This window comes from Pelobates fuscus, chromosome 3, assembly GCF_036172605.1.
Source record: "Pelobates fuscus isolate aPelFus1 chromosome 3, aPelFus1.pri, whole genome shotgun sequence".
In the NCBI taxonomy this organism is placed as follows: domain Eukaryota; kingdom Metazoa; phylum Chordata; class Amphibia; order Anura; family Pelobatidae; genus Pelobates; species Pelobates fuscus.
This window is the reverse complement of record NC_086319.1, coordinates 92,905,943-92,923,146: the sequence shown is the minus strand read 5'-3', so window position 1 is coordinate 92,923,146 and position 17,204 is coordinate 92,905,943.

Here is a 17,204-nt window from a genome sequence, read left to right as displayed (position 1 = left end):
CAGAGTAACCGGCAGGAGGGGACATGCTCCCCTCCTGCCGGTCACAGAATGTAGTGTGGCCGAGCAGGCAGAATGCAGGTAGAGGAGCTTCTATTCCCCTAGCTGGTCTGACGGGAAGTGCTCACTGAGAGCACATGACTGCTTCCTGTCAGACCGGGTAGAAACTCCTACAGAAACTCCTCTACTGCGGTCTGCCTGCTCGGCCACGCTACAGCAAGGTACAGGGAGAGCTGGGGGAGGACTAATGGGACAAAGGAAAATATTAGTTTGGCCCATGTTTAGAAATCAGCCTTTACCAAGGACTAAACAGGTGAGACATTGAATTTCCATAAGAGATGATTTATCATCATTGGTAAACAGAGGTGGGTTGGAGGTGGGTAGAAGGTCTCAAATGAAGGACAATATTAAAATTCTTCATTTGAGAATATTAATAATAATAAATATTAAAAGCTGCAATATATTTAAGCATGGAAATTATGTTAAATATCTGTTCAAACATGTCTGACAGTTACTGATGAAAAACAATTGTAAAGGTGGATGATCTTGTGCTCTTTTTTTTTTACTCTCTTTATGTTCTCCCACTTCTTTTCAAACCAAATATTTGGGAGCCCATCATATTCTTTTAACCCCTTAAGGACACATGACATGTTTGACATGTCATGATTCCCTTTTATTCCAGAAGTTTGGTCCTTAAGAGGTTAAAGGCAAGAGATGAGTCTAGAACTGTGAGTAATATAATTGTTCTGTTGTTTACTGTGGGAAACACACCACCAGGAGCTGTTAATATGGCCCTAAGAGATGTTTATACAGAGCAATATTGGTTGTTATAGTGAAGATTTAACAGAGAAAAGAGGAGTTTTTACACAAAGATAATACACGTAGCAACTAATCGACCAGAATCATCTACATATTGATTAAAACCCAGACCTGTTGTGATTAAATTCTCCTCTAAAATCCTGCAGTTTTAAAAAGATTTTTCTGCTCAAAATTAAGCTCCAGACATAATGAAACACAGCCACTATTAATAAAGAGTTATTGCAAGTCAACCCATAAACATTTGGAGAAATGGTGATTTATCTTCGATAACTATTGGAAACAATGACTAAAGCTTAGTAATGAAATAGGAAAGGAGCAATGAATATTATTGAGACAGATAGTAAGATTTTGTTGAAAACAAGTGTTAAATGTAGACCTGCTTTTTTAGGACATAATACATTCCTCTGAATGTACGGGCACCTCAGTCTAGAGTCTAGACAAGCAGATGTTTGTATAGTTCAACCATATTTATCCTTTGGTGATGGTGTTTACAATAGCTCATCTTTTCTCATATGCTTTAAGATCCATCAAGATTACAGTTTTCATCATCCAGGTATCTCTACTAGTGGATGGCTTACCTCAAGCCCTAAATTCTTTGATTCAAACCTACAACTACTGGAATTGCAGGTAGTCAACAACACCTGTCAAGTCACACCTAATGTTCCCTCGGATCCCTGGTGTCTGAAGGACTATGGGAAAATGTAGCTCAAGAGCATGACTACCAAAGCTCATGCTTAATTTTTCATGATTTTCAAGATATTTAAGACCTTATACACTTGAAAGGCTGTCCTGCCGGGCAAGATATAATTTTGGCGTGCGTGTGTGCCAGGATGAACCACAGTTGTGAACAGGAATGATGTCTATAATATTAATTATGAACACACCCGTCATCCGGTATAAGCCGGTACCTATCATAATAGCAGTCCTGCCATAGTTGACAGGTGTGAGTCACCTACTTTGGTATAGGTGAGGGTAAAACGCATAATTTAGTGGTCAAACCTGGTGCTTGATTTTTTTTTTTTTTTAAATAAATGAGTAAAGACAGAGTGGGTAGATTAATTAATCAATGTGACCAATACAAAAAAATATGGGGCTGTAGCCGTCAACTGCACATCTTGTAGACAAAGCAGTTCTAACCTTGGATTGTTCTCAAATCCTTATGCTGGATAACTAACATGGTTATACAATAAAGTAATAGTTCAAAATTAATTTCCCATTTAAGGCCAAAGTAGCCAAATTGTCAGCATAACTAGTCTCATAATTGAAATTCACTTTGAACTCACAATTCCGACTTTAGTGAATACCCATATAATGTTACCAGATCCACCAGTTATTCCTGGACACATACCCATATGATATCGGTAGGCAATACATGGGAAGTGATGCCCTGCAATAACAATTTATGTTCCGCATGAGGGAAGTAAATGAATGGAAGAGGAATCCTGCAGCCCATGTATGCTATATATTGCCAGTGACTGGTCAGTATTTTTATGACCTGCCCATTATTAAAAAAGTGCGATCTGTTCATGAAATCATAAGAAATCTGGAAAATAGCTGGCTCTATATGTTATCAATCTCTCTTTCATCTACAGCCCCTCCCTTATAGAGACAGCAGCCAAAACCATCCCCAAAAAGACAAACTTTGCACTGAACTTTATTTTTTATTTATACGAACTCGTTAACTGCAAAAAACACTTTGGGGTTTATTTACTAAACATAAATTAAATTGCAGTGAGCTGAAAAGTGGGATCCAACATGTAGGCAGCATTTTTTTGTCTTTTTGGGCCTAAATGCCCTAAACACAGCTCCCCCTGTAGTGACATCATGCTTTACTATGGTGCAAGGTGCATGAAGCCGTGTTTATAACCAGCCAAACTACAGCTCTTCAGAGCAGCGCTTCCTTTAATGGTGTGATCAGGGGCTCTGTTGTCTAAGTTACTAGTGCCCCTGCCAGCAGTATGCAACCATGGGTGTTTTACCCAGCAGCCATTCACACCGGCTCACTTTCCACTTGTCTTCTGCAAGCAGGCGAGGAAAGATTTTGAGCCTTGTCAAAATGATAAAAAGAATATATAATTTTCAAGGAAAATATACTCGTATTTTCTAGGTTTATGTACAGTTAATGTTTTAGCTCTGTGAATTGAGTGTACACTCATCATTTACAACTCTGCAGATCAGGGGTTGGTGGGATATGTAGTTCCGTATGAATGTAATTGATGCAGAAATAGGCATTTCAGGGGGGCGAGGCCTGGCAGACAAGATGGCTGGACATGCCTTTTGAGTGCTCTGACATGAAGGAACCAAAATTCAAATATTACTGCCCAAAATCGAACTACTAACAGCCTTGTATGCCCGTGACTTACCACTGAATAGAGTGAGAGCTTCTGGACACAGGTCCCACACAAATCAATGGAGAAACACCTCTGTCTGACCATGTGGCCTACTCTGAGAGGCAACCTAGTAGCCAAGAGAGGAGGCCGATCTTCAGGCACAGAGACCGATCTGAAAAGCTACCATCCAGGAGCCCCGCAGCCCCTTCCCCTTCGACTGGTGGGGGTCATGCCGGTCCCCGCTGGGGAAACCTACTCACCTGACAAGCTGGGATAACATGCTGAGCCGACCTCACGACGAAACCAAAATGGCGGCCGCGCCACAGCTTGTGCAGCCTCTGGAGGGCCCAGGAATCCAGCGATGAAGGGAGCACTTTGAAGCTCAATTCAACCTGATTTGTCAAGCGTTCTGGAAACGCATAGAGCACAGGCCTCCCTACTGCACCTTACCTACCGAACCGGAGAACAAGGACGCGACTGCAACCTTCCTACCACGCTCAAAGCCATGATATTTTACTAAGCATTTTTACACTTTTCATTTAATTACCACCCTCTGCCAAATCTGCTGGCTATGTTATATATTTTGTGTTTTTTTGTTTTACAGGTTTAATTTTTATAGAGATTGTCTGACTACTAGAAATATATTTACATTCTGCTACAGCCCCTGTGTACGAAACTACTCCACATTTCTATCTTCGACAGATGTGTTAGGGACTTGCAAGGTGAAATAAAAGCTGCCCTAATTTTTACTTGCCCCTTCGCTCACTTTCCTTTTGCTCTTTAGTGAAGTGACACTATTTGACAATCACGTGTCGCAGGGAGACCTTATCAGGGTCTTTTTAGACCATGTGGGTGTCCCTGGCTGAGATGGGCTCACCTAATTACCCCGCATTCAGACAGGACCACCATGGCTGCACGATGCTCAACAAAAGTGAATTATAGGGCGGTGTACAGCATGCACGCTGCACACAATTCATAGGTCAGTGTGGGGCCACTAAATAGGACCTCCATCTGTCAGAGGGATCCCAGGTATCCATTGATAACTGGATCTTCACTGTGTAACCAGAGATTTAACCTTGCTCACTCCTAAAATGCAATATTATATTCTGACCCAAGGGATTTTTAACCCCTTAAGGACCAAACTTCTGGAATAAAAGGGAATCATGACTGGTCATGATACCGGAGAAACTGACGGAAGCCAAGCACAGAGAGATGGACACAGGTTTCTTCAGGAAGGAAGAGATTCTTTATTCAATTCACCGAACGGGACTCAGAGGGACTAATTTCACCACAATACAACAAGATCTGAGCCCCGGACAATAGTGTAGGCTCCTTATATAGGCATGTAACTCCTCCCATAATAAGCTCCACCCACACATACTCTTACCCAATCAATCGAACAAGAACTAACTTCCTGTTTGACCGCATGGCTTGCCCAGCACAATGGAGGAGGGGAATACTACATCCGGTATTCTCGCACATGCGCCGTACACTACTGATTGTATCTTTGCCACGTGCAACCAACCGACCGATACACCAGTATATGCACGTACACATGCCACGTGGTAATCTCGGCCTACTAAATTTATTTTTACCGAGATTCCACCCCATTCCCCCCTTTGATGCCTCTGATATTTTCACAATTCCGGAGGCATCACTTAACCATAGTTTGCATATACCTCAGGTTGCCATGAACCAGACCAGACTTTGCGACTCCCTAAAGATATGAATCCCTCAACATTCCTCTTCTTGTACTGGTTCTCCCTGATTTAGAGCCTCATATCTATATATGGCCATTATCTGTGCAGCAGCCTTTCTTTCTGCTATATTTTCTATAATGCCCTGCACAGACCTAACTACCAAAGGAACAAGACATGGTAGGAGAAGACACAGCATTAAGATTAGCATGACTCCACCAACCAATGCCTTAAGTCCTCCAAACTGCTCATACCAATTACCAAACCAACTACTTGGATTATACCCTTTCCATACCTGAGTAGGCACATGCGCTAGTTTAACCATATGGCTAGTAAGCTCAGCTATTGCTTGCCCTTCATCATCTATTTGAAGACAGCAATTGCTTAGGTTAAACTTCCCACATACACCTCCCTCTACTGCCAATAGGTAATCCAAAGCTAATCTATTTTGGTAAACGGCTGTCCTCATTCTAGTATTATGCTTCGCTAGGAGATTGAGCGCTTGTGATGTCTCATTGGTAATTATCTCAACCACTGCCTGTAACCTTATAATACGGTTGAGCATATATATTGGGGTTCTATATCTAAAAGTACCATCCTCTGCCCATGTAGCTGGCCCATAATAATCTATAATATGCTGGGGAGGCCATTCATTATCTTCCCAGGTACCTATCTCTAGGGGGGCCCTTTTCTTCCTATGATTCACATCATATACTTTAACTCCCAAAGTCTCTCCTGTTTCAATAGGCAACAAGCAGAAGGATGGTTTGAGCATACCTAACACACTGGGAAGGGGTCCCAGTCCTGTGGTAACTCCGAATAGGCTTTCTTACCACAGATCCAGTACAAATTTGCCGGGGCTTTCCAACTAGATGTGATAGATAGATAAAACCACACGTCCTTTAAATTGGTAGAACATGCAAACGGGTTAGGTGGTTCTTCGACATTTGAAGCCGACCAACCAGGTTGTATTCTTTGTATTATCATCATAAGCTTTTTGCCCTAGACAAGTTAATTCTCCTACAGATGTATTAAACATTATTCCTTTCCTTGCTATGCAAACATAACCTATAATGGAGGTCTTTAATCGCCACTCAGATTTACCTCTAACACTCATTTGATAATCGGCTTGAGAAGATATTATTTGTTCAATTGTCTCAGAACCAGAATACATTACCTCCTTTGCTTCCCAGGGCCATTGGTCTCCCATGTTAGTACCTCCACACACATAGCAGTTGGTCACATTAAGACTACCAGCAATACTCTCAGCTAGATCAATAAACAGGTTTTTAGCATTATGGGGGATCTTATTTTCTACACTCATCTCTTCATAAAAAGAATGGAAAACCTGATGAGTTTGGGATGCTACGGTATCGGTCTCTATCCCTATAAATAATATTGTCCCAGGATCCAAACCCGTCCCATATATGAAAACCAAATAAGTTTCCGAACCTATCTATAAATTGTTCAGGATTATTAATAAGTATATGGACTGGGTTACACTCCATAGACTTACAATATGGTTTGGTAGGCAACTTAGTAACAATCATATCCCTATCTACTGTCTGTCCCCAAGTTGCCCACCCCACACAAGACCAATATGGACAATAATTATAATCCCTATCTGGGCATTTTGGATTTACGTACTTGTTTTTACTACTGGGACAAATATACTTATCATTAGACCCATACGTTCTCTCCCACTTAAGATCCCCGCATACATTCCACGGTTTTCTACCACTTGATATCGCCTTACATGCATCAAATAGCAGAACACACGAAGAATGTACGGTTTCTAATACTGTTTTATTTATTAGGGTCCCCTGTGGGTCTCCATTCCGGAGGGTCAACCAAATTGTACGGGGTTGATACTCTGGATTGAAGCACTTAGGTTCTCCTACTCCTAAATGGCATACACTATACTCTATGCCTAAGTATCTAAACCTAGATACATATCCTTTGCACTCATATTGTGAATGCCAAATAAGGGTCTGGGAAATATGATTACCTGATATAGTAGTCTTAATGCAAACCTCACAGCTAGGTGTGTCGGTACCTCTACCTTCCTGAATAATTAAAATCACAAAAGTATACATTATCAAAAGCACTTCTTTCGACGTTTTCATCCTCAGTCTTCGTCCGTGCGATGGCACCTCAGCTTCCAGGGTGTAAGGGCTGCAAGGAATGGAGTTCTGCAGGTCCTCTCTTCCCTTCACAGAGGTCCCTTCAAGACACCCTGGCTATGACACGTGGGTAAGTGGTCAGGCTTTATTATGGCCGTCAAAACACTCACTTGCTGATCTCTTTAAACACACTTGAAATCCCGATATCTCCTCGTCACTCCGACTGAGTCGTGTGCTTTAACCGGATCTTGCAGGGATTCTCTGGATCTGTTGTAGCTTGCCAAGAATCTACTGCTGCTGGTTTAACCCTGGAGTGATGAATCCACGGAGTCACTTCAGCCACCTTTATAGCTGTAGGGGTAGACAAAAGAACAACATAAGGACCCCTCCACTTAGGCCCTAACGGTACACTGTTCCAGTCTTTAATCCATACTTGATCTCCTGGATGATAACTATGAACAGGGGGATAAATATTCACAGGTAATCTATCTTGTACCCATTTCTGTACCTCCTCCATAGTTTTACCCAACTCTACAACCTGCTGCCGGGTAATTCCTTCTCCCAACTGACTCAAATCCCCCCTTAAGTTACCAAGTACGGGAGGTGGACGCCCATACATGATTTCAAAAGGTGAGAGACCCATCCTTCTGGTAGGTGTACTACGAATACGCAACAGAGCTATGGGCAAAAGAACATTCCACTTAAGCTGAGTCTCTTGACACATCTTTGCTAATTGGTTCTTAATAGTTCTGTTCATCCTTTCTACTTTACCAGAGCTCTGAGGTCTATATGCCGTATGAAGCTTCCACTTAATACCAAGCATATGAGTCAGTTGTTGTAGGCACTGGTGAACAAAGGCTGGACCATTATCCGATCCTATAGAGCATGGTAGTCCATATCGGGGTATTATTTCTCGCAACAGGAATCGTACAACTTCTCCTGCTTTCTCTGTACAAGTAGGACATGCTTCTACCCACCCTGAATAGGTACACACAACTACTAGTAGGTAGCGATGTCCACCGGATTTAGGCATTACAGTATAGTCTATTTGAAGATCGGACATAGGGAGTCCCCCCATATACTGGACTCCCGGTGGTTTCACTGGTCCTTGCCTTGCATTATTCTTGGCACATATCACACATCTTCGTACAATGGCTTGAGTCAAGTTGGACAATCTTGGTATATAGAAATGTTTCCTGAGAGATTCTTCCATACTATCTCTTCCAGAATGTGTCCCATTGTGATAGTTCTGGACAATTTCTACAGCTAGTGATGCTGGAATAACTATTCTTCCATCTTCTAACTGATACCATTTGTTCTCCAGGTATTTCCCAGTTTCAGTCTTTAACCACTCTTCTTCTTGAGCTGTATAAACTGGAGTCCATTGAGACAGTGGAGTCGGTATAAGAGCAGCTATATGTTCCACATACTCCTGTCTTCCTGCTTCAGCGGCACGCTTAGCTGCATTATCTGCCATCCGATTTCCTTTGGTTACATCACCATCTCCTTTCAGATGCGCCCGACAATGTATGATACCAACTTCTTTCGGTTCCCACACGGCTTCCAGTAGTTGTAATATCTCAGCTGCGTACTTGATTTCTTTACCCTCTGAATTCAATAATCCTCTTTCTTTATACAAAGCTCCGTGGGCATGAGTGGTTAAAAACGCATACTTGGAGTCCGTGTAGATGTTCACTCTTAAACCTTCAGCCAATTGTAACGCTCGTGTGAGTGCAATTAGTTCTGCCTTCTGTGCCGATGTTCCTTTTGACAATGGCCGAGCTTCTATCACCTTGTCTATGGTTGTTACTGCATATCCTGCATAGCGAATCCCTTCTTTCACATAACTACTGCCGTCCGTATAGTACTGGACATCAGGGTTCTGGATGGGAAAGTCACGAAGATCTGGTCTACTTGAAAATACTTCATCCATCACCTCCAGGCAATCATGTTGACTCTCAGTAGGTTGTGGCAAAAGGGTAGCTGGATTTAAGGTGTTAACAGTCTCTAAATGCACTCTTGGGTTTTCACACAACATAGCTTGATACTTAGTCATGCGGCTGTTACTAAACCAATGATTGCCTTTATAGTCTAGCAACGTTTGTACTGCGTGCGGGACTCGCACATAGAGTTCTTGACCCAGAGTGAGTTTATCAGCTTCGGCTACCAGCAGGGCAGCGGCAAGGTGGAAGACCACTGGCCACTGCATCCAGCTGTTTGGATATATATGCAACAGGTTGTTGCCATGATCCCAAGTACTGTGTCAATACTCCCACAGCCATTCTTCTTTGCTCGTGTACATATAAGTAGAACGGGCGTGTATGATCAGGTAGACCTAATGCTGGGGCACTCATCAAAGCCTTCTTCACATCTTCAAATGCCTTTTGCTGTTCAGGGGTCCACAGGAAGGGATCGTGTTCTGTACCCTTTATAGCTGCATACAGAGGTTTCGCCAATATCGCATAACTGGGAATCCATATCCTACAGAAGCCTGCTGCCCCCAAGAATTCCCGCACTTGTCTTCTATTCTTGGGTATTGGTATTTGGCATACAGCTTCTTTTCTCTCTGGCCCCATTATTCTTTGACCTTCAGAGATATGGAATCCCAGATACTTGACAGTTGGCAAACACAACTGAGCCTTCTTTCTAGACACCTTGTATCCTGCCTTCCAGAGAATGTGTAGTAAATCATGTGTTGCTTGCTGACAAATTTCTCTAGTAACTGCCGCTATCAACAAATCATCTACGTATTGCAATAGTACACACTCTCCTGGGATGGACTTGAAATCCAGTAAGTCTTGACTTAAAGCTGAACCAAATAGGGTAGGTGAATTTTTAAACCCTTGGGGCAGTCTTGTCCAAATCATCTGGCGTTTCGAGCCCGTTACTGCATTTCCCCATTGGAATGCGAAGATACACTGGCTTTCCGCAGCAATTCGAAGGCAAAATAAGGCATCTTTGAGATCTAAGACAGTAAAATAGGTAGCCCCGCCCGGAATTAAAGCAAGCAGGCTATATGGATTGGGCACAACTGGGTGTATACTTACGACCGCATCATTGACTGCTCTCAAGTCCTGCACAGGGCGATACTCATCTGTACCGGGCTTTTGAACAGGCAACAATGGGGTGTTCCAGGGGGAAGTACAGAATTTTAGGATACCATACCGTATGAACTTATCCAAATATGATTGTATGTTCTTCTTGGCCTTTTGTGGGATGTGGTATTGTCTTAAGCTCACTGGATAAACCCCAAGTTTCAGTTCGATTCGAATTGGTGGAATATTGCGAGCAAGTCCCGGTGGGTTGTTCTCTGCCCACACTCCTGGTATATTGAACAAGGATTCATCACTCTTAGGGTTTTGGCTAGTCAACACTGTATAAAGTCACCACTCTTCTTCCTTTGGTACAGATATTGTCATTATACCTGAAGGTCCGTTGAACTTTAAAGATGTTGTTCCATTAGGTAGAAACGTTATCTGTGCTTGTAATTTAGACAACAAATCACGTCCTAGCAGTTGGACTGGACATTCAGGCATATAAAGGAATTGATGTTTCACTACGTGGCCTCCCAATGAACAGAGTCGACTTTTAAGAACCGGTTTAGCAGCACTCCCTCCAGTTGCTCCTATTACGGTGATAGTTCTTCCAGATGGAGGAGCAACTAGGTCAGTCACCACCGAATGTTCAGCACCAGTATCGATCATGAACGCACTCCTTTTTCCCCCTATTGCTACATCGACCATAGGCTCCGCTCGGCCAAGCGGGATGGAGCCCGGTCGGTATCAATAGTCCTCCATGACTGTGTCAGCCAACCCTACAAAGTCCCTATCTTCTCTATCGCGGGGTCTCTGCGCTGCTGGATAGTACCTGTCTCCACTAACACTTCCTCTATTGTTACTATTCCCTCTCGCTCTACCTCTATAATTACTGCTATATCCTGCCCTAGGTCTGTCTCTCTCATAATGTTCCCTTTGTGGACACTCACTTCTCCAATGCCCTTCTTCCCTACAGTACGCGCATTGATTCCTACTCAGGGGTTCCCTATTCCATTTACTCTCGCCTTTATCCGTTCCCCTATACACTTCCTTTTCCCTTCTATCTATGCCTGCGATCGCTACCGCTAGCATATCTGCCTTTCTACGCATCTTGCGCTCTTCCTCCTTCTTTGTCTCGGTTTCCCTATTCATATATACCTTGTTTGCTACCTCCATTAGTTGGGTTATGGACATCCCTACAAACCCTTCTAAATTTTGTAGCTTGCGCTTTATATCTCCATAGGCTTGGCTGACAAAAGCAGAGTTAACCATCCAGGAATTCTCAGGAGCCTCCGGATTAAAGGGGGTATACAAACGGTATGCCTCCAATAATCGGTCATAAAAGACACTGGGCGATTTATCACATTTCTGTAATACCTCAGCCGTCTTAGACATGTTAATCGCCTTCTTTCCTCCAGCTTTCATGCCAGCAATAATAGCGTCCCTGTAAGCTTTTAAATGGACCATGTCTGCGCCATTGACATTCCAATTTGGATCGGTGTTTGGATAATGGGCTGCGGCCCATGCTGCTGGGTTGGCCTGATTTTGTGTACGGGCCTCTTCTTCCAGCGCTTTAATTGGCTCTTGATTTATCCTAGTCCTTTCCTCATTATTAAACAATGTCATTAATAATTGCTGGCAATCAGCCCAAGTGGGATTGTGTGTCTGGACTATTGAGGTAAACAAATTGGTCATGGCTTGAGGCTTTTCGGTGTAAGAGGAGTTATGGGTCTTCCAATTAAAGAGATCGGTGGTTGTAAAAGGGACATAGACGTAGACTGGATCAGCATATTGTATCTGGCCGTCATCGTTAATGTGTGTCGGGCCAGGAGTCAATCGAAGAGGCATTTGATAATGTCAGGGTTGGAGGGTACCGGTCAGTTGTCGGGTTAGTATGGGGCTTCGTTGAGATGCGTCAGTTAGGGGTTCCGGTCGAGGGGTAGTAAGACAAGGGGATGGGGAAGCTTTACTAAGGGGAAGGTTGGTGAGTAGAATATTCCGGGCCGGGCTAAGAAGAGCCTGACCGGAAACTAGATATGGCGCCAAATCTGGGTATGTGGAGTTAACGGAGGTAGGTACCGGAAGGGGAGGGTTTGAAGCAAGGGGACTGGGCTCTGAGCTAGTGGAGGGAGTAGGTGGGGACAATGGGGCAAGGGGAGGAGCGTTTCCAACAGCACCTCCTGTTCCTCTTCCGGTGGAGGAGGAGTAAGGGGGCGGCATGGGGATCTCAGACTCAGGGGGCGTGTTCAAAATGGGCGTGATTATGGCCTTAGTGGACAAGCGAGTCCTGGCCACCATGAGGCGACATTGCTCCTCGTGGCATACTCTGATCCATTTTGGCGAGTCATTAACGGCCTGCCTCCAACAATCGATATATGGAAACTGGCCGTAAAGTTCAGGCCTACCTGATACAGCCACGTGTACACGCTGTACCAGATTAGGATCCAAACTGCCACGTGGTGGCCATGCGGCAACCAAAGTAGGCCATTCCCTACTACACAAAGTAGTCAGGCGTGCTGGAGACATCTTTACCCCAAAATCACATGCAGTATATCCCTTTTTAAAGTTTTTTATCATACATCCTAAGGGATCCAAAATCGTCGAATCTGACGCGCCCATACTTAACAATGGAGCGTCATCTCCAACAGAAACTACACAAACACTCTTCCAACGGTCACACCCGTTCCCTCGGCAACAGCACCACGTGGTACAGTTACTAAGCGAAACGCACACAACAAAACACTCAGGGAATTCCCGTACACACAGCTGTTACACCAGTCACTAAGTAACTAATACTGTGCCCTTTGGCGAAACTATACAGTCACCCACGCTATAATTCCCTATATCTGAATTACCCGTCTATAACATACCCCAGTAACATCGTCTTTACAAACAGTAGTTATAGTACGGTTAGCATTGGTTAGAGTACAATTTAAAGTCACAGTTCAATTAGTAGTGGTTATGGTGTTAAACATACAACATAGACGACAATTATTAGTACTTATTTACAGTGTCAGTAATTATACATGGTTATGGTACCGTGCGCTTTAATACAATTACACACTATTCACACTCTCGCTAGACGGCAGAGCTCACGCTATCTAGCAAGATATACACGCTACTAAACAATCTTTATCACATATACAATCCCAACTAATCTATTGGCCAGTACCTTGATGGACTACCTAAAACTATCTACATCCGTTTTGGTTAGCCACACTGCCCAAGCACCACATATAGCGAACTAGAGGGCGGAATTTACAACAGAACCCTTTTAGTCTATCTACTCTATCAAAAGTCTAGTGGGTTCCAAATTTACACGCCTTCCCACTTAGCCAAGATAGGTTGAGATCTAGCGAACCGAATTTACACAGGCGCCGCTTAGTCTCCCGGTCCCTCCGACCTAGCGAACAAAATATACACCGTAGAACACCGGACACCGGTGTCCGGCTGGGGCTATTTACACCAGAACCCTGCCTGACTCCAAACCAAAATTAAACGGGCTGACTACAGGGCGTTTAATTGAGCGGTGCGCCTTCGCTCCTTCCCTCCACTGGAGGGGGCAGATTCCAAATAACCCCTTATGGGCCTACCGCACAATCGGTATCCAATACCCCTAGTGGGTCCACCATCTAAAACAGCGTTCGTCTTACCTCCCCGTTCCTGAACCTGAGTTCACACTCATCGACGGGGACACCCCAGCACTTACTACGTAGAGGCCGATGATCTCCTGGACAACAGACCAGTGGCGCCGAGACGAAGGGAGGTCCACGCAGAAGTTCAGGGGTGCAGCCGTAGAGAACGTGGCAAAGATAGACCGTCTCACGCCTCTGCTTCTCAGCTACCGTTGAACGATGAGCTTCCCGGCCAATGCACCAAATGATACCGGAGAAACTGACGGAAGCCAAGCACAGAGAGATGGACACAGGTTTCTTCAGGAAGGAAGAGATTCTTTATTCAATTCACCGAACGGGACTCAGAGGGACTAATTTCACCACAATACAACAAGATCTGAGCCCCGGACAATAGTGTAGGCTCCTTAAATAGGCATGTAACTCCTCCCATAATAAGCTCCACCCACACATACTCTTACCCAATCAATCGAACAAGAAATAACTTCCTGTTTGACCGCATGGCTTGCCCAGCACAATGGAGGAGGGGAATACTACATCCGGTATTCTCACACATGCTCCGTACACTACTGAATTGTATCTTTGCCACGTGCAACCAACCGACCGATACACCAGTATATGCACGTACACATGCCACGTGGTAATCTCGGCCTTCTAAATTTATTTTTACCGAGATTCCACCACAGTCACAAATGTCATGTGTCCTTAAGGGGTTAAAGCCCACCATTTCAAGAACTTAATGGAATGTCCTAAGGGTGTTAAAGCAATCTTGATATACACGGTACATCACCTGCCATCAAGGTATTATTTTATGTTTTAGGTGAAATCTGTTGAGATTCCCCTTATTATTCAAGTATGTTTTGGAGTGAAAGAAGATCAGTAAAATTAGATATTTTTTCCATTCCACTATAAAGAGATACAATTCCAACTTTCTAAAATATATGTTTTTATAGGATAATTTAATGTTTATGTATTTAATAAAACGACCTTTAGAATTAAACTATCAATGCATATAGTTGAATTCTCCTCTGAAAGGCAAACTCCAGAATAAATCCTAAAATGAGCATCTACTATATATCAGGGCTCAACATATCACAGGAGCCCGTTATCTTAGAGGCAAGCGGGAAGCTGGCTGTGGAATTGTAGAGTCGGGCAGAGCAGGGACATCACAGCTCCCTGGCCACCCGGCAACTATACATGCAGACAGCCACCCACCTCCATGATCCCCCCCCCCCCCCCCCCCGAGCTCGCTGCCAGCCAGCACTGGACCCTATATTAAAACAAGCAATAATGTGTGTGTTTATGTGTCTGTTTAGGTCATGATATGTGTGTGTTTAGGTGACCAGATCCCTTCCGTTCACAAGGGAATGGTGTTTTTATTCACCATCCCCCCCGCCCCCCCATGCTGTGCTGGTCTACCCTGGACTGCCCCTGCCTGTATGGTTGAGATTATCAAGCTTGATGATCTCAGCCAATCTGATGTTTTCCCATAGGATTGGCTGCAAATCAATGCATCTGTACGGAGAACTTCAGCGCTCCCATTCAGATCGTGGAGACACTGAATGTAGGTGCTGCACACTGTGCAGCACTGACACAAAGCACCTCTAGTGACCATCTGAGTGACTGTCACTAAAGGTGACACTAGGAAGCAATGTAAACACTGCCTTTTCTCTGAATAGACAGTGTGTATATTGAAGAGCCTGCAGGGACAGGCAATAGACACCAAAACCACTACATTAAGCTGTAGTAGTCCTGGTGACTATCGTGTCCCTTTATGAATTGTATTTTTGTTGTTTAATATAAAGCTTTCTAAGTTAAAAAAAAATATATATATGGCTCCTAACTTTTTAAGCTGGCTTCTAGATTCAATACAAATTTGTCAATCACTACTATATGCACCAAAACAACATTTGCTTAATTTAGTTATTTTGGAGCATAGGTCATGCCCCTGCATTCTCAACGCTTAATTCTACGTCATTTAGGAGTAAAATCACTTTGTTTACACACCTCCTCGCATGTGACTTGCACAGCCCAAATATTTTCTGTAAGGAGAGATCTAATGTTTAAAACTTCCTTTATTTTTTCACGCAGTCTGTGTTATTCACAGCCAGGAGAGTTGTGGCTAGGACTGCATAGACAACTGTTTTAACTCCTAAATTGCAGAGATTTGAGCAGTGAGACTGAAGAAGCATGATCTACACACAAAAACGGCTTCCTTAAGCTAAAGCGGTGTGATGCCTATTGTATCCCTTTAGGGAAAGAGGGTACCATAAGGGTACCAAAGTGGAGGAAGTGAGAGAGTGAAGAACTGGTGGATGTGCTCATATAACAAATCTAAGAAAAACCATCAGCAGGATTCCCAGTAAATGTGAGCATGTGTATGTCAAAGGCAAAGCATATACAAGCAAGGGGGTCTGGCATATTGCAAAATGAGTGTGGTTTTATGAACACCAAATTTCAACTATTTAATAATGGAAATGCAGCAACTGTGATTTTCCAGTTTATAGCAACAGAGATTAAACTTAATCTTATTAACATTTATTTCAACAGGGAGAGAGTGTTTTTGCTGCAGCTCCAATCAGCCTTACTTGAAGTCATTATTACTGATGTCGTGAGTTCAATAAGATGCTTCTTAGAGAGAAGCATTGAGATACAAGGTCTGTGCGACAATCACTGTGATCCACCAGCAATGATTCCCATAGAGAAGTACTCAAAACAATGCACTCACTTCCAATTCAAAGTGAGTGAGACAGCCAGTCCTTCCACATGCCTGCTTGACAGCCCAGAGAGAATTACTGGATTTATAAAAAAAAAACAAAACAAAAAAAACAAGTGTTGATTACTCTTTAAAGGGACACTATAGTCACCAAAACAACTTTAGCTTAATGAAGCAGTATTGGTGTATAGATCATGCCCCTGCAGTCTTTGTTTCTGTTTATGAAGCTCTAGCCACACCTCGCTGTGACTGATACAGCATGTATGGAAAAAATGGTTTAATTTCCAATCACTTACTTTAAAAGTTTTTAACTTCTGCTCTGCAAATTGAATTTCAAAGGATCACAATAGGGTCAGGAACATAAACATGTATTCCTGACCCTATAGTGTTAACACCACCATCTAACCCCCCTCCCGGCTTCTCATGCCTCCATAAATATAGCAAAATCTTACTGTATTCAAGCCAGAAGCTGTAACTCTGCAAGCTGTTTCCCTCAGAAAAACAAGCAGTCTGCTGACATCATCAGAAGTGGTAGCCTGATCCAATCACAATGCTTCCCCATAGGATTGGCTGAGACTGACAGAGGCAGATCAGGGGCAGATCCAGCATGATTCAAACACAGCCCATGCCAATCAACATATCCTCATAGAGATGAATTGAATCAATGCATCTCTATGAGGAAAGTTCAGTGTCTGCATGCAGAGGGAGGAGACACTGAATGTTTGGATGCATTTTAGGCAGCCATGACTCAGGAAGCATCTCGAACAGCTATCTGAGGAGTGGCCAGTGAAGTTATCACTAGGCTGTAATGTAAACACTGTATTTTCTCTGAAAAGACTGTGTTTACAGAAAAAA